We start from the raw sequence: 18,723 nt of genomic DNA on the forward strand, positions 1-18,723 counted from the left end.
AAAAAGAAAAAAAAATTTTTAAAAAACCAAAAAAAAAAAATAAATAAATAAAATGCTTGTTTCTTGAAAACCGAATTTCATCCTTCTCAGCTGTGTCATTATTTGCGGTGTTCTCTTGCTTCTGATGCCCCTGCCATGGCTACTTTAAGGTCTCCCTAAAACACAACCTTCTATGATCCTGTAGATCTCGTTTGATATCTTACAGCAATTTATTTCTACTATCTAGATTATGTGTTTCTTATTATTATTTCAATAAATCTTCAAATGACAAAATTAGTCTTTACTCACCAAACAGATTATAAGTATACTATTTCACAAATTAAGATTTTGAAACATTAAAAGAAAAAGGTATACTTCAGAATTATACTAACAGCACCATAACACTCTTGTAGGAATAGTTCCAGTCCTCTGTGTAGTTATTTCATTTCTTCCTCAAAACAATAATCTTAGGAATAATTTGAATTACTTCACCCAATGATCTCAAAAACTGAGAAAATTCTAACTCTTTCCTAATGCCTATGGACAATTTATAGAACCACTTATTGGGAGTGGATGAAGGCCTCAGTAAATGTGCATCATTGATATGAGCACAACCATGTCAAAGATGACAATGCCTCAGAACATGGGAATAGTAAAGCTTTGAGCTGGATCAGGTTCAGGGAAATTGGTAAAGCCTTCCATTGGACTGCGTGTGCATGTTGACAGTATAGGAAGTGTGGACCCCACTTCCTCCTCTCAGATGTTTACATCCTGAGACTGCACCCCTGCAGAGACCTCCCAAGGAGACAAACTTGCCTTTGTATAATAAATAGTATGATTCCCTTGTCTTTACATAATAAATAACATTATTTACAAATTACATAATAAGTAATACACAAAAAAGCACTGTTTCCAGGCTCCATAGTAGGTGTCCTCCATCAGAGTTGGCACAGCCCACTCAACCCCAGATTTCTTATATGTACGACCATCATTTCTTCATTCCCATGTCACCTCAGTAGTGTTTCCAAGACCAAAACTTGCTGTGCATAGTGACCACTGACATTTAGAAAGTTGTGTTCCATTTTATAACATTAAGACATTTGACCATCTTAGAAAATCAACTGAAAATTTGTAAAATATGATTCTTTATGTGAAAAAAACCCTCCCACTTTAATCTGTCTTTCTCACATATGTCATAATCATTTAAAATATATTACGAGACTCTCCATTTAGATACAATGAACATATGGAAAAGAAGGATAAGTACATAAACTGAAAGAGTCGGAGAAATGAAAGACTGTTGGACAATGGTTTATAATGGTCATGCTTTTCTTATGTAATTATTCAAATACATTAATAGGTACTTTACAAAATGTTTTGTTTTCCTTCTCTTTCTACAGTATGCATACTAATAATATATGTATAAATACAATATATACTTAATGAATATGTGTATATTTTAGAGTTATCCTAGATTTTCCTTTCTCTCTCACAGAAAATACATAAAGCATTATGCTCTTCTCCGTGTGAAGAAGGAAATATTATTCCACTGTATACATATATGAAATTCTCAAGAATGAAGAAGAATTATAATTAAAACATAATTATGTTGGGAATGTCCAGGAAAGAGCTCTCCATGTGTATATGACGTTGCAGAAATAAATATGATGCAGACTTAGGAGTAATCAGAGGTTTGATGGAAAATAAAGATTTGAAAATGCTTTATACAGGAAGTAAAATATTATTGTTTGGATGTATTTACTCTATCTTGGGTTTCTGATCCGGCATATTTAACTCATTCTCTAAAACAATGTATTATTTTGTCCCCCAAGTGAAAGAAACTCACAGGTTCACTAACATTCCCCAAAACACAATTAGTGATTATGTGAGAAATTCAAATTAATAGTAAATCCAACTTAATTTCCCAAAATACATTAGCTTTCACTTACTTAACCATTCTTTAAACCCATGTTATAGTATATACAGTGAGAGTAATTACAAATACCAATAGTTAAATAGAAATGAACTATTAACAACAATAAAGAAAAAACAGTCAAATTTGGAACAAGAATAATTCTATCAAGGTAGATAGGTTTATAAAAACTTTCCCAAAGAAGAGTAAATTGTCTGTGTTTACACCAGCTTAGAAAATTACAATAAACCAAAACTCAAATGTTTCCACAATATCAAGTCACTTGGAGAGATCTAGGAATTTTGCCAAGATTGTTTTAACTAAAATCTTATCTCTCCATCTCTGTTCACAACAACCTTTCAAAAACACCATGGAGAGAATTAGGGCCCTACCTCTTTATGATAAACCCTTGGTATCAGGGGGACTTCTGTCATTTCCTTGAGTGCTGAAGATACTGGTGATTTATCTAAGCATTAGTTTAACACTCACCACCGTTGAGCATGAGAGAAAGCTTAATTAAACTCAAGGTTTCCTGCATACATAAGAAGCAGTAGAGACAAAGCAGGATTTGTTGGGAAGAAGAAAGGCTGTAAGAGGAGAGACAGAGAGATGAAAGAATGTATTAGTAGGCAAAAAGACAAAAATGTGACAATCAACATCTGGCATAGCTCATTACCTTCAGTATGAAATACCATTCCTTACCCTGGCTTGTTGACTGAGTTTTCTGTCCTCCCTGGTTCCCGCAATCATTGAGTCCCAAAGAAATCACACAGAGATTTTCATTAGTTATAAACTGATTGGCCCATTATCTCAGGCTTCTTATTAATTTTTATAACTTATACTAGCCCATTATTCTTTTCTATGTTAGCCACGTGGCTCGGTACCTCATTCAGCGAGGCAGTCACATCTTGCTTCTTCTGTGGCTGTGTCAGGACTGCAGAGTAGGACTTCCTTCTTCCCAGAATTCTCCTGTTCTGCTTGACACACCTCTACTTCCTGTCCGGTTGTCCCACCTATACTTCCTGCCTGGCTACTGGCCAATCAGTGTTTATTTAAAATATAATTGACAGAATACAGACCATTGCTTCACACCAATGGCTGACACGTCACTGTATAGGATGCTCCCTATTATATCACTGTCCTTAATCACTGCTGCTCTTCACTCTATTTATTCAGCTTCAGTCCCATTGCCCTCCTTGTACTTTGTGTTTCAGAGACTATGTCCATCAAGTTCCACATAAGAACTCAAGTTGCCTGACTCTTCATCTACCTGGAGTTCCTTTGCTCTTTCTGGTATCTTCTTCAAATCTTGCATTAAAACCAGAAAGAACTTCCAACATACTTCAATATGCTCTTATCAGTTAACTCAAGGGTCCAAACTCAATCTAGTCAAGTCCCAACAAACACTACTTAAGTTAGATCAGACATGTAACTAATATATGCTGAATATGTGAAAATTCCAATTTGTTTTAAGATGAAATGTGAGAATTGAAAAATAATTTATCTTGTTGGCAATGACATAAGAGAACTGTCAAAGATGAATATATCCAGTCATTAGTGAAAGTTGCAGAAACAGTTTATTTCAGTATCTACTAAGAGGACTGAAAAAAGATAAGGTTTGTTAGAGTTAGTTCAGAAAAAAATCTGGTGTTCTAATGAAAGAATGTTGGGGTGCAGGCAGGAAATATAATGGGGGTGGCTTAGGCAGTGTCAAGGAAGTAATAACTAAATAAATCAGGACATGAAATGGACTGACCTGTACATATTTATTTATGTGTACTTTCTGACACTGAATGAAATTACACACTTACCATGTCATAGACACTGGAAAACAGTATTTTCATAGTCAGCCTGGAAAAAATGGTAATTTGTTTTTATAGCCTGGTCTCTGGTATTAGATCGGCACATGCTCAATATGGGGGATGCTAGGAATCACATTAATGTTCTTTATGGTCTTTATTGGTCAAACTAGAGGTTAATTAAAAAGAAAATATGAACTCTAAGATTTGGATATGAGTAAAGTCTCTTGTTGGCTTGTTGGGATTTGTTAAGACAGAGCTAAAGGGTAGGAGATGAGCACGTGACAGACAGATACTGACAAAGAAGATAAGAAAGAATTGTCTGAGCGATAGTAGCAGAATGTAGCTGACTAGTCAGTTGAAAAGAACAGATCATCATGACTGTGGGTGGAAGAATGTCAGTAAGAGTAGGAACTCTTCTTTCAAGCTGCAGATTTTCTGGATACAGTGGTGGGTTATCAAAAGAGGGTGGCTGATGTCCCTGCCATTTCTACTTGGTGACAGTCTGATGTGATGCAAAACTTCTTAGAGATTATGGTAGGTAGTAGCTGAAATAGTGGAAGGATTGAAGGTACACACATTCTGGAAATCGCACAGATAGAAGTTGCCACAGTCAGAAGTAGTATTATATACCTGTAATCCCAGTACTGGGCTACGTAGTAAATTCCAAAATTTGTTTGTTGTGTTTTCAGTGTAATGTGTTTCTAGCTACTGTCACTGTTTGGAGATGTTATGAAACACCCTGTCTCAAAGAAGAGAAGCTAAAGGTGGGGTTTGGGTGCTACTTGAAAGTGTAAGAATAATTTCTGAATCTCTACTAAGAGAGGTGAGGGCAGGGTGCTCATAAATGATATTTAGTAGTCCCTTGATACATGCTTTTTAAATAAATTGAGGCATTTTTAGCTACAGGATAAGAAACTGTAATTCTATCCTATCATTCTTACTTGGATATATATATATATATATATATATATATATATATATATATATATATGTATGTATATGTATGTATATGTATATATATACATATTACAAAACTATTAATTTTCAGTCTGGAAAATCTTGTTAAAACTCCAAGTTATATAAATAAGTGAAATCATAGCAAAAAGACATGTGTATATTATAAAACAATTTCTTTATACAGGTAATATTGGCAGCAATAAAAGTAATATTTAGGCAACCACGATTTTGTATGAGACTTTCCTCTAAGCATTAAATATTCATTAAATCGTTAAATATTCATGTCGATATCCTAATATGTATACTATCATCATTGCCATTAACCAGAAAGGCCACAGAAAGTTTAAGTGACTTGTTTAAAACCATACTTCTTTGAAAGGAGGACACCCCATGAACCCTGACAACTGTTACAGATACATTCTTTTTCACTATTTTTCCTATGTAAACAAGATATGAAAATATAGTGTGTTGCAGTGTTCAGCATCTCTGTTTTTGCATTTGAATTGAAGTCCCACCACTCTTTCTTCTTATCTTTGCTTTTAAGACCACCTATTGTAACTTAAGGGAACTGCTTAAAGGAAGGCTATGACATATTTACTTTATTTAGAAATGAAAGTCTTCAGTTTTAGGTAAATCTGGTCATTGAAAATCCTAGATTTGTTTTGCAGCAATAAAAACTCGTGATAGTCCCTATTCCAATGAAATTTAATTTGACAGAATTGATGGAGGACTTTCATTGGTTAATTAATAAAGAAACTGCTTGGCCCAATAGGTCAGAATATAGGTGAGTGGAGTAGACAGAACGGGATGCTGGGAGAGAGAAGGCAGACGCTTCAGGCAGTCGCCATAGTCAGTCGCCATGCTTCTCCTCTCCAAGACAGACACAGGTTAAGATCTTTCCTGGTAAGCCACCCCTCGTGGTGCTACACAGATTACTAAATATGGGTTAAAGCAAGATGTGAAAATTAACCAATAAAAGGCTGAAACTAATGGGCCAGGCAGTGTTTAAAAGAATACAGTTTCCATGTAATTATTCTGGGTGTAAAGCTAGCTGGGTGGCAGGACGCAGCCCTGCTGTTCCTTCTACACAGAATCAAGTCTTACTCAGCTTTTATTACTTCAGAATAAATACATTAAAAGGAATAAGTAAGATGCTTTGGGAGTTTGACCTTAGAAGAATATCACACAAGGTAATTAACCTAATTCCCACATTAATCTTCATTTTTCAGACAAAATAAAGTTTTGAGTTTTACTAGTGAAGATAAGAATAACAACTCAGCTGTTTCTGTGTACATATGTATTCTCCATTTGAAAAGGGGCAGTGTGTTAAGAACACAGAGTAATACTTTCAACATATTTTATAAAGATATATAAAATAGATTAGTAAATAACCAGCAATTTCTTTGAACAATATGCAATGTTACAGAGTAAATCTGATCCTGCTGTGTGTAGTTTTTGAATTGCATAACTGATTATGATTGTTAAAAATCAATAATATGCTGGATATATAAGTGCTCTGAAACATTGTAAAGAAAGGCATGCTGTGATGACTCAGTCAGGAGGTTCCTGTCGAAATTCAAGGAAAAGGAAATACATTGCACTAGAAATTCAATCTGACTCATTTTAGAGAGTTGGGGGAAGAAGGTAGTGTCCTAACACCATAATAGTCTTGGTTGTTATTCCTCCAGAGTTCTTGGGGACTATCAATATCTTTCTAGAAATAAACTTTATTTGAGAATAATCGGTTTAGAATGAAGGTAACTGCCTCTCAGTAAACATACATGAAATAGAAACTATCTAAAACAGGATCTACAAAATATGACCTTGCAAATTATGTTGTTGGGATATTGTGTAGTGTGTGTGTTGAAAGTTAACTCAAAGTTAATTTAAAGTTAACTCAGTGGAGGACAGAGGAAGAAGAACCCAGAATTTAATTTATATATCAACCTCATATCTTCTTTAAGCTTAAAATAAATTTGCTGCCTTTCTGTGTAAAGCACGATTCCTTTTGCTCTTTTCTGAATCTTTGCTTGGCTTTTCCATTTCTGAAGGAATTTACATGTGGCAGTGTTTTAAACAGAGGGGAGAAATTCAGAGCTAACACTGAATATTTCAGAATGGCTGCATTTGGAAAAATTGTTATAAACCTTGCTATTTCACAGTGAAATTAATGCAGCTAAGAGAGAAGATATGGCAGCCCATTATTGAAAACAGATCCTTCGTTATGAATAGTTTATGTTGTTACACATGTTTAGAAAGCATACCATTTTGTTTATGTCAGTTAAAATCTAGAAACAAATCTTATATTTGAGACATATGAGGTTCTCTAAATTGCTTAAACAAGTCTGTCATTGAAGGACTTTTCACTACTAAATACCACATCATGTCAAAGATCCAGCCTACACAAAACAGAGACTATTTACTTCACAAATTCTACAAAACATAAGGGCTATATGATTAGTCATAAATGACATGTAACCAATTATAAAATACGCTTTCTTGGCTTCCTGAGATAAGTTTCCATTGATTTTTATAGATAAACAATAAAGTTTAAAAATAAAAGAAAAATATCTAATGATTTGGTTTTTTAAAAAGCTAAAAAATATTTTCAGGGCCTGGGGAGTGCTTTCTTTACAAAGTGAGGATCCAAGTTTTGCTAGACTGCACTATTCAAGTCCCCTGAAGGTAATAGGTCTCCTGAATTAGGAAGTATATGTGCACACATTATCTGCAAGCCTTCTATCTAACTTGTATGAGGAAACCACAATGATCTTGAAGATAGCAGGGTTCCTGGCCCAGATTTAATGCTTGTGGAGTCGCATTTGTGCTGACTTGAGCAAATACCCTGGATTATTTTATGATAAAAATTAATACTAAGCTTTGGAAGCTTTAGGTGTTACCTTTGGGATGTTCAAAGCACTTGTGTGTATAGCGGTATCTGTATATATGACTGTACAAATACACAAAACAAGCTCGTGCTCACATCTTATGACAAAATTTTATTGGGACATCACATTTCTTTGTCTTTTGGGTCTCCTTGAGCTCGCAAGTAAAACGTTAAACATGAAAAGCAACAACAACAAAGAAAACAGATTTTATACTCTCTGCTTATGATCTTTTACACCCTGCCCATCCTTATTAAAGCTTTGGTGCTCTGTGAGATCACAACACTCTTCCTAAGTTTCCAGCCTGATTTGAACAGTTAGAAAAATATGTGTGGACCTCAAGAGAGAGGAGCCTGGAACTCTGCTTAAAGAAAAATCTGTTTGTTCTGGTTACTCCTCGGTGGTTGTGGGTTCAGGAAGAATACACACATACCAGCAGAAAATTGTTAACTCAACCTGAAGCCTCAGGCAGTGCTTCTTTAGCCAACCACAGGCATGTATGTGAACAAGATGCATGGCCCTTCATAATCTTGTCCTTGATGTTCATAGCTTCATGCATCCTCTTCACAACAGTCTCTAATTAGTACCCATATGTGATACCCAGTGGAAATTTTATCACCAGAAACACATGTTATTATACTGAAGGTTGGCTTGTTCTTTATAGAAGTATGGGCTTGAATATCAAACATTTGCAGTTTCAGTGACTTTTTTAAAATGACATTTCACATTTTTTAGTAATCTTTAGATATAAATCAGTTATATTTGTTTGCCCTTTTTACTACTTTTGTCTCTCCTTTTTTGATAGATTTTCTTTAAATATATTCAAAATAAGTTTTAATAAGGGCCAATCTTTTCATAAGTAAACAGATTATTTGTAAATTATAGTGATTTTTAAAGAATTAATTGTAGAAAAAACATTTTCTAATAATTCCCAGGGGGAGGAACTCACATTATCTTTAGATAAAGGAGTTATTTAGCTTTTTTATCGATTTTTATTGAGCTCTATATTTATCTCTGCTACCCTCCCTACCTCTCTTCTGCCCTTCAACTCTCCCCCAAAGTCTCCATGTTCCCAATTTACTCAGGATATCTTGTCTTTTTCTAATTCCCATATAGATTAGATCTATGTATGTCTCTCTTAGGGTCCTCACTGTTGTCTAAATACTCTGGGATTGTGATTTGCAGGCTGGTTTTCTTTGTTTTATGTTTAAAAAGCACTTATGAGTGAGTACATGTGATAATGGTATTTCTAGGCCTGTGTTACCTCATTCAAAATTATATTTTCAAGCTCCATCCATTTGCCTGCCAAATTAAAGATGTTGTTATTTTTTCTTCTGTGTAGTACTCCATTGTGTAAATGTACCACATTTTTCTCATCCATTCTTCGATAGAGGGACATATAGGTTGTTTCCAGGTTCTGGATATGACAAAGCTGCTATGAACATAGCTGAGCATATGTCCTTGTAGCACAATTGAGCATCCTTTGGATATATACCCAAAAGTGGTATTACTGTGTTTTGAGGAAGATTGTTTCCTAATTTTCTGAGAAATCGCCACACTGATATCCAAAGGGGTTGTACCAGCTTGCAGTCCCACCACAATGCAGAAGTGTTCCTTTTTCCCCACAACCTCTCCAGCATAAGTTGTCATCAGTGTTTTTGATCTTGGCCATTCTTTCAGGTGTAGGATGGAATCTCAGAGTTGTTTTGATTTGCATTTCTCTGATGAATCAGGATGTTGAACATTTCCTTAAGTGTCTTTCAGCTATTAGATTCCTCTGTTAAGAGTTCTCTGTGTACTCCATTTTTTATTGTATTATTTGTTCTTTTGATGACCAATTTCTTGAATTTGTTGTATATTTTGGAATTCAGACCTCAGTCTGATGTAGGGTTGGTGAAGATCTTTTCCCATTCTGAAGGCTGTAGTTTTGTCTTGTTGACTATGTCCTTTGGTTTACAGAAGCTTTTCAGTTTCAGGAGGTCCCATTTATTAATTGGTTCTCTCAGCTTCTGTGCTGCTGGGGTTATATTTAGGAAGTGGTCTCCTGTGCCAATGCATTCAAGTATATTTCCCACTTTCTCATCTATAAATTTCAGCGTGGATGGCCTTATGTTGAGGTTTTTGATCCATTTGGACTTAAATTTTGTGCATGGTGATAGATATGGATCTATTTTCAATCTTCTACATGTTTACAATCAGTTATGTCCACACTATTTATTAAATATGTTTTCTTTTCATTTTATATTTTTAGCCTCTTTGTCAAAAATCAAGTGTTCGAAGATGTGTGGATTAATATATTGGTCTTCAAATTTGGTTCCATTGGTCCTCCTGTCTGTTCTTATGCCAATACCAGGCTGTTTTCAGGGATTGTGATGTCTCTGGAAGTTTTTTTTATTGTACAGGATTATTTTGACTATCTTGGGTTTTTTGTTTTTCCATATGAAGTTCAGTACTGTTCTTTCGAGGTCTGTCAAGAATTTTGCTGGGATTTTAATGGGCATTGTATTGAATCTGTAGATTGTTTTTGGTAAGATTGCCATTTTTTACTGTGTTAATTCTACCTACCCAATAGAATGGGATATATTTCCACTTTCTGGTGCCTTCTTCAATTTCTTTCTTCAAAGATTTAAAGTTCTTGTCATACAAGTCTTCCACTTGTTTGGTTAGAGTTACTCAGAGATATTTATGCTATTTGTGGCTATTGTGACAGGTGATGTTTCTCTTTCTTTCCCAGCCCTTTTATCATATGTGTACAGGAGGGCTACTGACTTTTTTGAGTTAATCCTGTATCCTGATACATTACAGAAAGTATTTATGAGTTGTAGACGTTCCTTGGTAGAATTTTAGGAGTCACTACGTAAAATATATCATCGGCAAATAGTGAGAGTTTGAATTCTGTTTATCTGATTTGTATCCCCTTGATCTCCTTTTGGAGTCGTATTGATCTATCTAGGACATCAAAGACTATATTGAATAGATATGGAGAGAGTAGACAACGTTGTGTTGTTCCTGATTTCAGTGGGATCGCTGGGAGTTTCTCTCCACTCCCAACAGATGTTGGCTGTTTGCATGCTGTATATTGCCTTTATTATGTTTAGATATGTTCCTTGTATTCCAGCACTCTTCATGACCTTTATCATGAAGGGATGTTGTATTTTATTGAAAGCGTTTTAGCATCTAATGGGATGATCATGTGGTTTTTATTTTTCAGTTTGTTTATATGGTAGATTACGTTGACAGATTTCCATACATTGAACCATTCCTGCAAGTCTGGGATGAAGTTGTCTGGGATGAAAATTTTCCGTTTCCTTTAAGTTTTCCAATTTTGTGGAGTACACATTTTCAAACTTGACCTGATGATTCTCTGTATTTTCTCCATGTTTGTTGTTATGTCCCTCTCTTCGTTTCTGATTTTGTTAACTTGGATATTCTCTCTCTGCCTTTTGGTTAGTGTGGATAAAGGTTTGATTATTTTGTTGATTTTCTCAAAGAACCAACTCTTTTTCTCATTGATTCTTTGTATTGTTTTCTTTGTTTCTATTTTGTTGATCTCAGCTCTCAATTTGATTATTTCCTGCCATCTAGTTCTCCTGGGCGAATGTGTTTCTTTTTGTTCTAAAGTTTTCAAATGTTCTGATAATCATTAGTGTGGGATTTTTCCAGTTTCCTTATGTAGGCATTTAGTGCTATCAATTTTCCTCTTGACACTGCTTTCATTGTGTCCCATAAATTTGGGTATGTTGTGTGGTCATTTTCATTGAACTTTAGGAAGTCTTTAATTTTCCCTTTATTTCTTCTTTTAGTATTGCTGTTGACTTCTAGTTTTAAACCATGGTAATCTGATAAGATACATAGGGTCATTCCATTTTATTTTGTATTTGTTGAGGTTTGCTTGTTACCAATTATGTGGTTAATTTTGAGAAGGATCCATGAGGTGCTGAGAAGAAGGCATATTCTTTTCTGTTTGGATGGAATATTCTATAGATGTCTGTTAAGTCTATTTGAGTCATAACATCTGTTAGTTCCCTTATTTCTCTGTTCATTTTTTGTCTGACTGACATGTCCAGTGGTGAAAGTGGAGTGTTGAAGTCTCCCACTATTAGTGTATGGGGTTTAATGTATGATTTATTCTTTAGAAGTATTTCTTTTACATATGAGGGTGTTCTTGTATTTGGGGCATAGATGTTCAGTATTGAGATTTCCTCTTGATGGATTTTTCCTGTGACTAGAAAAATGTCCTTCTTTGTCTCTTTTGATTTATTTTAGTTTGAAATCTATTTTGTTAGATATTAGAATAGCTACACCTGCTTGTTTCTTAGGTCCACTTGATTGGAATATTTTTGCCCAACTCTTTACTCCGAGATGATGTTGTCATTTAGGTTGATGTGTGTTTCTTGTATGCAGAATAAGGATGGATTCTGTTTTCGTATCCAATTTGTTAGCCTGTGCCTTTTTATAAGTGAGTTGAGCCCATTTATATTAAGGGATAATAATGACGAATGATTGCTATCTCCTGTTAATGTAGTTTTCATTGTTGGTGTTGTTAATTTGTGCATTTTTCCCTTCTTTGGGATTTGCTGCTATGAGACCATCAATTGTCTGTGTTTTGTTGATGTAGCCAATTTCCTTGGGTTGGAGTTTTTCTTCTAGTATTTTGTGTAGGGCTGGGTTTGTGGTTAGGTATTGGTTAAATCTGGATTTGTCATGGAATATCTTGTTTTGTCCTTCTATGGTGATTGAATCTTTACTGGGTATAAGAGTCTAGGCTGGCATCCATGGTCTCTTAATGTCTACATAACGCTTGACCTTGACATTCTGGCTTTTATTTGTTTATTTAGCTTTCAATGTGTTAAAGGATATGTTTTAAAACATGATTTTTAAAACTTTTGATGCTTTCAAACATATCCTCATTTGAGGGAGTGCTTGGGTATTTGTTTGGCTTGAATATCTTTTACTTTTAATTTTGTATTGCATAAGAAGGAAATATTTTAAAGATATATGGTATCTGTTTCCCACCACCACCCCTTCAACTATCATAGGAACACAAAAGAGAACTAGAGACAAACCTGCTGATCTCTAAAGGATGAAAACTGAACTATGCTTCGAAACAACATGAACTGGCTGACAGTGTACATATACAGACAATATCATGGCCACTTTTAACAGAAAGTTGCTGAGTAAGGAGCAGGTGCTTTGGGTTAGTGGGGCCCTCGAAATAATTTGGTATTTCAGAAGGCTGCATTTATAACTGAGGAATCTAGGAAATTTAAGGAAGAACTTAGCTTTTAAAGTATGCAATATTTCCCAGCAATTTTCATTTGTTCCTAAGCAATATATCTACTATGATAGTTATAGTTCAGTTCCTATAAAGTAATACTTAACATTACAGACATCTTCAAAAATAAAATAAATTCTCATCAAAGAGGACTCTGGGCTGTGGAGTTATCTCAATTGGCAAGTGCATATCTAGAAAGCATGAGGACTTGAATTTGATCTTTACTACATACATATGACTGAAGTACATAGTGGTGTGTACTTGTAATTCCAGCACTGGAGAAGTGGAAGCTGAAGGATCCTGGGGTTTACTGGCCAGATAGCTTAGCCTAACTGGGAAGCTCCAGCCCAATAGGGGATTCTGTTTGAGAAGAGGTACCCAATATTCTGAAGGATGATACACATACTTCACAAATGAAAATGGGAGAAAACATGCACACATGCCCACACACATGGAATCTTTCCAAGAATAGACACTTGACAATACATGGTGGCACAGAGTTCCTATAAATATTTACCAGCAATCTGGATTGAGATCTATAGCCTCCTTCTCTCTGTCACAAGCAATCTGTACCATCCTTCTCTCTGTCACAAGCATAAGAGGTTTCTATTATAAATTCCCAGAACAAATCTAAAGCTGGGAGGGTCTACAGATCATCAGAAAGGCCATGCTCTGCAAATGTTTTTTTTACATGGTGTAGGCTTATCTTTTTAAAAGCTGCAACAAAAATGATACTAACCTATGTTGGGAAACAATATTTTACAGTCACCCTGATCCTAGCTACTTTATGCATTTAATTTCATTTAATGTTTTGCAAAACATTGAGATATATGATTCTTTATATCTGTTTTACCAACAGAGAAATCATAGTCCTGAGGGTTTAATTTTCTTGTCCAAAATGACAAGACATGGTCAAATAACAAATAACACAATTCAATATTGCTTCACATAAAATAATATTTATCTTAGTAGAGCTGTCAAAGACACAAAGCAAGGTCTTTAGGCTCAGTTTTTAAATAAAGCAAGTTTACAGTCATATTAATTGACTTGGAACTAGTTCATACAAAAGGAAACAAGTTTTATAAAGTAGAGACAGACCTAGGTATTACATTACATTTCTAAATGACACATGTTCCTGATATCAGCTAAAAAGAGATGCCCAACCTTACAAATCACTACTGTGAATTCATGTGCCCAGCAGGCTCCACTGCATGCCCTTATATTTAAATACTTGCCTATTGTGTCATTGGCTTAAACTCCTTCTACAAATATTCATGATATTTAAGAAGCACTCATGTACCTACTTTCAACAATCAGAGTTACCATCCAAACAACATTCTGAAGAATATAAACAAACAAGATTTGAAATAAGCTTCATTGAATCTATAAAAGTGGTAAATTTTCTCTAAAATATAACTTGAGTAATTCAAATGAGTTTGTTAAAAGAAAAAAGTAAGAATGAAGTGTACTTTATTATGCAAACTGAGCTTATGTAGACATAACATGCTATTATGGATGAATCTTCTACTATATGGATAATATCTTATCCTTTGGTTCATCAGGGAGACTGTCCCATGGCTTGACTGAACATGGAGATGAATAAGTTTGTGCTCTGTGCTAACACAGAAACAAACTCATCTCTACCTTTGGAGACTCAGGAGCACCTGCCCCCAAGCACTGCTAAGCGATTAAATCACCTAATCATAATGTGATGAGCTCATATGTTTGTTGCATAAGGACTTTACTAGCTAACAATTGTAAGAGAGGCAATGAGCACAAAAAAGGTTTGCTATGATTTCTGTACACATCTTTGTTTTCTCATGATTGTCCTGGAGTTTGCTTCATATTGCTCCAAAATATAATTCTGCATCCACGGACCTTCAGTTTCTTTGGAATATTATCTTGTACCCAAAACATTTCTTTTCCAGCTAACTCATTTCACTGAATCTGAGACAATGCTTCAAAGCAAGATGAAATAAGTAGGCTACTTCAAGGTCTAAAAATACACAAGAAAAGAAAAATTATACTAAAAATTTTAGAGCTGCCGATCTAAAATTCGCCTTTGCTGCTAACAATATAAAATGTGATCATCTCTCTTAAAAATTCAGAACCTTGCCAATTAGCATATAATATTATACTTTGATTTTACTGATAAGATTATGATAATTATTGTTCTAAATTGTCTTCTTTCTATTCATATAGACCAGTCTACTGATCTAAAGTCACCACATATGATCGTTGTATAGTACTAGTAAGAAAAGAAATCTTTCTAGCTAATTTCAATTTTTACTGTGAAGATATCGAGTTTTTTTTTCCTGAAATGGTTAAATTGGCATTAAAAAAGCATTTCAAACTGAGCTACACTTTTCACACCACACTTGCGCGTAGCTATAGCTGTTTTCTCTCCCTTTCTTTCTTTTAATGTAGCACCCTTTCCCTAAGCGCTTCCACATGTTTTGGAGATTGCAGCTCACTAGTCAAAAGGGTAACCACGCTTTAAATTTGAATGCATTTAACTTATCTTAAAGGTAAGCGCTATTTTAAGTTTTCTGCACTTTTCAAATTTTTTTTCACCTCTAAAAAGTAAGTTGTTTCCTTCTGGCTATAATAAGCTGCCAGCAACTTGAGCTCTTGTTTAAGTGAGGAACTGAGTGGAAGAGAGGGAAGAGGAGACTCTTTTCTGATGGCATCCAGTCTTGGTCTTTCTGCTCCAAAATTTTACCTGTGGCAATGGTCATTCTCTGATAACTTATAAGGTACTGGGATGCTGTGCTTGAAGGAAAACAACAACAAAAACTCTAACACAAGTACTTAGAATATTCTAATAGAAAGCCATGTGGCCATGATGGCTATTACCATATAATTTAGAAATATTCAATCCAAATATCTATTTAAGAAATAATAATAATCAGAATGAATTGTGGCACTGTGAAAATTAGTAAGTTAATGGCTGGAAAGATGGCCCAGCGGTTAAGAAAGAGGACTTGTTCTTGAAAAGGAGCTGTCTTAGATTCACAGCACCCACATGGCAGCCCTCAATCAACTCTAACTCCAGTTCCAAGACATCGAACGATCTCTTGTTTCTTCCAGGGCACCTGCTATGAACATAGTGCACGTACATACTTGTAATATATACATTGCTTATGTGTATGCGTGTATGTATATATTATATTATATATATATATATTTATATATAGAATTTTTGGAAAAAAAGTATAAAGAAAATAAATTATTTTCTAACTTTATATATTTCTCCGTTATTGTAAGATGTTACAAAACAGGTCAGAGATCCAATCACTACTTTTAAAAAGGCATAGTACATGTGAAGTTATGCTAAAATGTCAGCCTACATTGACACGAGAAGAGAAACAGAATAAAGAAGTATTTCTTCCCTAATGCTTCCTTATTAAAATTAAACATTTTAGTTATGTTATTGTGTATTTGTAAAAATGTTTCTTCATCAGTCATTTTTTAATCCATTAACTTTGTTCAATTCATGTTTCCCCATACGCCTTTTAAATTACACAAAATGGCAAAATGTATAGAACAAATTTGTTTGGTGAACATTTTAAAAATATGACTATCTTAGCAGACAAGTCGCACAGAAACCTTTGAAAAGAGTGGAAAGGAATGAGAAATTTTAACATAGCTTTAGCACTTACATTTATTTGGAGCATTAACCAAAGGAGATAGGATTTAATACATTTCTGCAAATTTATATGATTTATTAATGTAAAGTTTACCTAACAATTGCAGCAATTTAGAGGTAGTTTTAACAGGAGAAATATAGTTCAACTGAATTTTCAGGGGTAATGGATATCAGGAGACCTGTTCCTGTGACCTACAGGAATATGCTATGTTTGTCTCACTGCTTGAGGGACTAGCCAATTAAATGTTCCCTGTCTGTGAACTGCTCTTCTCAAAGAGATGAAAGAATATAAAAGTGCTTGCACACTTATGCAATAATAAAGCAATCATAAATAAGAAGGAAGGAGCAACCTTGTGCAAAAGTCAGAAAGTCTGATTCTTCATGAATCAGTGATAAACCAGAGGCTAAAGGCAAATAAACATAAATGCATATTGGAGAAAAGTAAGAGGATTAAACATGGTTTCCACAGCTGTACAATAGGAATACCTTTACAAGACCATTTGGCATTCTTTCCTATCAGAATAAAACAAACTAAGAAATGTAATAATTGCCAAGACTCTAAAGTATTATATAGGTTTTCAATTTAAAAATATTTCGATATTTCTGTTTTAGGAAATACTGTGTTTCAGTACTTGCTTCTAAGAAATGACACTAATGATTTAGCTAAAAACAAAATACCTGAAAACATTTAAATATTCATGGGAGAAATGAAAAATAACACACATATCAACCTATATATCTATATGTATGTGGTGTGTGTGTGTGTGTGTATACATAGTTAGATTAACTTTTGTTGAGAATTACCCTTGATAAACCTTTCTGTGATTATCCCTAGCTTCCTTTTAAAGATGTTCTCTAGATGCTTTTTCAGATTAAATTTTAATTGCAATCTTTCTCCCTCCCCTTTTCTCATTCCAAACACTTCCAAATACCTTTTGCCACTCCCCTTCAAAAATCATAACTGCTTTTTTCACTAATTGTTATTGCAAGTGTAGACATATTTATAGATCCACTTTAATCTTAAATATAACCTGCTGTCACCATATAGTGTTACTTGCATGATTGTTTTCAGGGCTGAACACTGGCACTAGACAACTAATTGGTGTGCTCTGGAGAAGACCATTGCTCCTCATTCCAGCGTTTGATATGAAGAGCAATTAAACATTTTGAGAATAATATCATTTATTCAACTAAATTTGTAAAATATACACTTTCAATTTTTTATCTCATTGACAACTGATTATTTCTCACTTTGAAAAAATGCCATCTTTACCAAGAAAGATTTAATTAAGTATAATTAATTTAAGAGTTAGTTTCAGGTAGTATAAAATAATATAATTAAGCCGGGCGGTGGTGGCACACGCCTTTAATCCCAGCACTCGGGAGGCAGAGGCAGGCAGATCTCTGAGAGTGCGAGACCAGCCTGGTCTACAAGAGCTAGCTCCAGGACAGGCTCTAAAGCTGCAGAGAAACCCTGTCTCAAAAAACCAAAATAATAATAATAATAATAATAATAATAATAATAATAATAATATAATTAAAAACTTGTTTTTGTTTTTTGGTTTGACCTGCTAAATACATGTCCAAAATTAGAAGTCCCAGCTCTAGCAATTATCTTCAACCTAAGGTCTCTTTAAAGAATTCTACTTAAACTTGTCCATTTTACATACAGGTTAATTTTCACTGAAATTAAATACATACTTTTCAATTTACTAATGCATCTAAAGCCATCCGCATCAATCTTTTCATTTATAAAAGTAAATGTCTCACTTTTACACAAAAACGAGCATAATTAAGGGTATCAAATTTCCTTGGAACACAAGGAAATAACTCATTTTATGCTTACATTTTACCGTGAAGGTTATTGGTTCCAGCAATTAGAAATTAGTTGAATAAGTATTTATTGTGTTGAAAATCATTATGATCAGAGATGACAGGAGGGAAGTAGGTTAAAGAGAAAGAAACTAGGACTTTTATGGATCTTTTATGAACAATAAAGAATGTTATACATTTTATGAAGGCTCAGAAATGCTAAATAATTTGAAAGAGTTACACAGCTTTTTAAAAACTTATGATCTTGCTCTTTTGGAGGTGACATTTCCACTAGTGACTCTGTTAAGAAGAGTTCTAAATACAAAAATGATATAAATAATAAGATATTTTCCTTGAGATAAGAAGGAATGTTTCTAAAGATACATTTTAATGTCACAATAGAAAGTTACTGAACCTTAAAACTCCTAATTAGATGACTGTGAGCAAAGAGA

This window comes from Arvicola amphibius, chromosome 12 (assembly GCF_903992535.2).
Source record: "Arvicola amphibius chromosome 12, mArvAmp1.2, whole genome shotgun sequence".
NCBI classification, from domain to species: domain Eukaryota; kingdom Metazoa; phylum Chordata; class Mammalia; order Rodentia; family Cricetidae; genus Arvicola; species Arvicola amphibius.